The sequence below is a fragment of the Thunnus maccoyii genome, chromosome 20 (genome assembly GCF_910596095.1).
Source record: "Thunnus maccoyii chromosome 20, fThuMac1.1, whole genome shotgun sequence".
Taxonomy (NCBI): domain Eukaryota; kingdom Metazoa; phylum Chordata; class Actinopteri; order Scombriformes; family Scombridae; genus Thunnus; species Thunnus maccoyii.
In genome coordinates, this window is record NC_056552.1 from 6,755,194 (window position 1) to 6,761,231 (window position 6,038).

Here is a 6,038-nt window from a genome sequence, read left to right on the forward strand (position 1 = left end):
ATATAACTATATAAATGAAAATGTACAATAAAAATGTGAAATGTTGCACATATAGTGGGAAAAAGTGAAGAGTTATGGAATTGTACAAGAGTGAGATGACCACATGTCCACATATCTTTGGTAATATTGTGTAGTATAGTATATTATATAATATTATTGTATGGTTTTATTTATTTAAAAGTACTATATAGTAGCCTACAGTAATATAGGCCCAGTAGGCTACAAAGGCAAAATGCATTGACTACATATTTCATCAAAATTGAGTTCTGACTATCTGACTTTGTGACATCTATTTTACCTTGTAATAAATATTATGCCATAGAAATGTATGACTTCTGAAAAAAAAAAGCATTTATTATTTGCAGTAACTACGCTCATGTTCTACAATCTGCCATCACAGCTACTGCACTAGTCATAGGCATATTATAAGGAAAATATTCAGAGATTGGTAAGGATGATAATCAATAAAGCAGTGAATAATCTCAAACTACAGCTAAATATGCTAGCAATTTACTCAAAACACTAGCTTGTGAAATAACCACAGCTAAAGTTACTGACATTTCTTGCCATAATTTAAAATTGTATATTTGTCCCAATGATCTGACATCTTTGTAATTTATCTCATATGTGTATAAATGAAACTGGAGAAAGTAACACCAGCTAAAACTAGGTAGCCCAACTTGGCAGAGTGAGAGTTACTGCCAGCTGCTTGTGACTCCAGTGGATTTCACATAATTTGTGGTTAAACTAGATTTGGAATATACATTAAATTCAAATTATATACTATCACCAGTGGATTAAAACCACAATTGACCATTAATAAAACAAACACAATGACACACTCAAGCATGAATGGAGAGATGATGGCCTTCTAACTGTTCATACATTTAAAACTTTTCTCATTTTATATCAAAGCAGTCTCCTCGTTATGATTAATTACTTTTTAAATTATAAATTAATCATTGACTTCAAAATGTTCTACTTTCTATTTATGTTGTTTTAACACCAGAAAGAGTACAAGTACCACATCCATTGCAATGCCTGTAAATGTAAAAATACATTTTCTTCTCACCAGTCTTAATTAGCTATTTGAAAAAAGAATAAGCAGCAACAGGCGTTATATGACTTTTATCTTAAAACCAAATTCGTAGGTTTTCCGGTATTATTGTGGCTGTTTGTGGCCAGCTTGACGCAGCTCCGTTTCTCCATCACTACCAGTAGCAGACACACCCCACCGGCGGTCAGACGGGAGCTGGATCCGTGGAGGACAGTAGTGACATATGCAAACAAGGGAGGATTTACGAGATGCTGCTCGTAACATTAACAAATTAAAGATAAATCGCAAAGATAAAAAGAAATTTGGGTGAGGAGAAATGAACAAGAACGGTCCTACATGAGGAACTCTTGTAGGTGTAGGTAACAATTAAGCCTGAACAACTGAAATAAAACATGCATAATTATCAAACACTAGTTTAGTAAATACAATCTGGAGCACAGTATGCTTGCACTTTACCTCAGTGTCTACCTTAGTGCTGGACTAAATGTTTCCAGCTATTTAAAGCCGTACATACGTTTCATACATCTAGATAGATGTATTGACTCGGATCACCACTAGATGTCAGCACAAGCCTTTTTTAGTAGACTATTGATTGAGCCTTATTGTTACTGGAGACTATTTTTAGCCCTTATTTGTGTCTTGCCACACTGATGCAAATCTGAGTGAAATATGTGTGATTTTTAGGATTTAGATTTAGGATGAAACTGATTTCTTACAACAATATAGATGCATTTGAGGACATGGTGTGATAAGCTTTAATATATTTTACATGGTAGATGGTAGAACAAACAGGTTCTGCGTTGCTTTTTCATTGTATTTTTTATTAAATTTATTGATAAAAACAAACTCCATTTCCTCACAATCAAATCCAGAAGCCAAAAGTTAGACATTGTAAATTGAAATTACTATCAAGTCTTGTGAAAGACAAATACACAGGACAATGACAGTAAGAGGAAGAAGGAAAACAAATACAGTAAAATAAAATAATACACTGAAATAAAATAAAGTATGCTCTTAATGTTTTTTAAAATGTAGTTATAATTATCAATTTCGCACCGTTTTGTTTGGAAGAAATTCTATGAAATATGTAAAATCATGATGGATTAACAAAAAAATGTAATCTTTAAGAAAAACAATATTTGAATGTAAAAATTAAAAAAAAAATCCCATTACATTCACAATCCATCAGGATAGTAAAATACATAGTAAAATACTGACTTGTAATATATACAACCACAAGATGGCGCCACCTCTCTGTCAAATCAACGCAGGGGTACCAAAATTAAAATACATATGAAACTGTACTTTTAGGAGGCAAAGAGAACAATGATGTACTATTTAACCAAACTAAAATAATAACAACAATATACAGTGAAAAATTTGCTGTAATTAGTGATTATAGTGCGTTGTATTTAACAAGTGACCTCTTGGTGGAAAAAGAGGTTTATACTGTAAGGTACACTTGTGTTAGATGTTTTTGCAAACTGTGTAAAGGGGACATATTATGCTTTTTGTGATTTTCTATTATTTATATATTGTTATGATGTCAGATATCTATGTTAAACATGGTCAAACTCCAAAACTTGAGGTTAAAGTATGTAGAAATGCTCCCTGTAAATTGAAGGGCCAGGCTTCAATCTGCTCTGAACACCTCGTTTGTGACGTTTTTTCTAGTTGTGCATGCCCATAAATGGCCGTCTGTTCCGTAGCCTTTGTTGCTAAGGGTTTTTTTTGTTGTTGTCCCTCATATTGTCCACGCTCATATTTTGGATTGGATTTGGGCTCAAACATGTATGGAAGTATAAGTTGACATTTCAAATAAAGAACAAGAAAAAAGTAGTGAAGTCCTACTACTAGAGTTTGTTTCCAAGTCTCCCTAGGATGGACAAATCATGACCAGCCCTACTCTGCCTCTGATTGGCTAGTACTTGTTGCCTTCGTTGGTTGGCTTGATTAAGTTTAGGCATGAGGAGTGAGACTGGTTAGGGTTAGAGTAAGAATATCAAGGTAAGCCAATCAGAGGCAGTGTAGGGCGGGTCATTACTTTGCCATCTTAGGAGAAAAGATATCACCTCCCTGCTTCCAAGAGCCGGCCAATCAGAGCAGAGTGGGCTCATCGAGAGGGGGACCTTAAAGAGACAGGAGCTAAAACAGCTTGTTTCAGACAGAAGCTGAACTGAGGGGCTGCATAAGGGCCAGTTCAAGATAAACAAGGAGTTTTTTTTTAGGTGAAAACCATGCAAAAATATTCCAGTAGAGCCCCAGATTAAAAATATAGATCTGTAAGTGAGCATATATGTATACATTTAAAAGTTAAATGTGCATCTGAAGTTTAGATCACTGTGCATAGTCTTAGAACAGAGTTGACAGAAGTGCATCTGTGTTTGCAAGTTATTTAAAGTGTGTCAACAAGACAAATATATGACATGTTATGGAATAAATGCCATCTGAATATGAATTACTCTTACAAGCCTTTTGTTTCCTTACATGGCAAAGGAGCCTACTTATACAGCCTGGAGTAGCTCAGTTCACTCGTTGCCTTGTAAAGCCCACTGAGACATTTTATGTGACACCGGGTATTACAAATAAATTTGGTTTGACTCAGCTTGTTGAGATGCTCTTGACCCACTTCACTTAAAGCCCCATGCCAGTCATCATTTTTGTGTTTCCATGGTAATATAAGGAGATGCAGTGCAAAACCATGGCAACAACAGATCGAGTGGAACAAAATTCAAGCTCCCTATTGTGCACACACCTGTGTGTATGTGTGTGTGTTTGTCCATTGTAATACAGGCCTGCACTTAACATCTTTGATAGTTAATGACAGGAATGTGACATTGATTCAGTTCTGCACAAAACATGCATTTAATCTGAAGTAATGAGCACTATGAGTACTAGTACTATAAAGTGTTATATACACTGTCCTTTTCAGGGGTCACAGTAGGTCATTATTCAATTTTTTCAGTGGACCACTCTTTAAAACCCTCACCTGAACAGCAAATAACCAATCGTAGCTTATAGCAAAAGTAACAAGGCACAGCTAGCCTGTCGAGGTTTGGATTTCTCCACATGATGAAGAGGTGTACATGGGGCTGTACTGAGAGCGATACTCAGTATAGAGCTTGGAGGTTGGTGTCTGTTTCTGTAGTCCTTCCAAAACCAAAAACACAAGAGTAAAAGTGTAAGGAGTGGATTAAACAATGTGTGTCTATCTGCTCTAACATAAGCTGCAATCATTAGCATGCCCAGCTAACTACTTTACTACATACCTGACCCAGTATTTCTCAAGGCTAGGTAAGGAATACCGGCTAATTACATTATGTGAGGTCACAGACTATGTTATGTAAAAAGCCCCTTTGATGACTAGTTATCAATGCCACTGTGCTGTGTGGAGGTTAGTCTTGAATACTATCAGAGTTTAGGGTAATGTTTTCAGCTCTGTGATGCTCTTCGTTGGATTTAGGGAAGTTTACATTACAGCAACTGAAGCTAACGTTACCTGAGATATAGTTAAGATTGCCAAACTGAACTGTTAGTCCTCATCCTAAAAGTATTTTCTTTTAACATTTAAAGATGAAAATACAAACAAGTATGTAAGCTAGCAGTCCAACAGGGTTATGTTAGAATGAAATAACATTTTGATCTCACATTTTTTTCTTATGATACTCGTATTATAGGATTAAATAACTTTACACTGCAATATAAGAACAACGGTGTTTCTTTATTTCCATGTGTCTTAAACATGAATCATCAGCTGGTGAGGATGCTGACTTTGTGCCTGGAACATGCAACTTTAGCTTCAGGCTTTCAGCACAATGTCACATACAGTATGTAGCCATCATGGTAATGTTTAAGATCCTTTTTCCAAGATTCTCTATTTATGTAGATGACTCTACAAGTCATCTGGAAACACTTTTCAACCCCACTCATGGAGCTAAAGTAAGCTTAATTAGCTAGCTAGCTCGAGCTGATTAAATCTGCCAGTGACAGTTGATATTTCAGCCGACAAAATCAACAGTCTTTGGCTAGAAATAAGAAGCCTGCTTTAGTTTTCCTCTGTCTGAAATCAAGGATCCATAGTTATTAATAGTTAAAAATAATATGAACTTTGAGTGGTATTCTGTCACCATTATCATAAACTGCATAGACTATGTACTGAACATGCAGAAGGGAAAGCTTGAGGCATATTACCAGTAACTAAAGCTTCAATGCACTGGCAGAAAATTGGACAGTAAATACAGTAAGTTATTTAACTGTATGTTCATATAGTTTTAGTAAAGCCAGCACCCTTACCACATGTATTGCATTTAGTGACCCACCCTTGAATGCAGCTGATTTAAAGTTTGCCATTTTCTTTTCTTTTTAGCAGCTGTGTGATGTTGCAATACAAAAAAACCCAATCAGTTCTTTTTTTATAGCCCATTTTAAAGAAAGAACAGACAGCAGTAGGCATCGCAGTGATAATGTCACATAAAAATGCAGGATAGATAAATTATGGGAGGAATCCTACGATGGGGATCACCATGAGTCCCATCTGGCTGAGAGGGGTCAAGACTTAACATTGATTTAGTAGCATTTTTATTGACAGATTCACTTTCCTCATTCTGCAATCATGATGCTGCATGACCAGTTAATTGGATGACCACCACCTGAGTCCTTCTGCAAATCAGCTATCAGTGACAAGCCGTGGAGTTACACTGCACGCTCAAATCTGATTTCAAGTGACCATGTTCTGACTAATATGTGATATTAGCTTCGTTATCTTGATATTAAACATCCACATGGAGTCTGTAACCGGCTGATTGGAGCTATCTGTAGATTTACAATTACAGATAGTGTATTTGTATTATTTATTATTATAACTAATAAAATTAGTTGTTTTTTTCTTGCAGAATGTGACTGCAAAGTATGAAACATGCCAGATGAGTTGGCTGATGTATGTGAATTGTACATTTTAAATTGGGGGGTTTATGTCATTTGT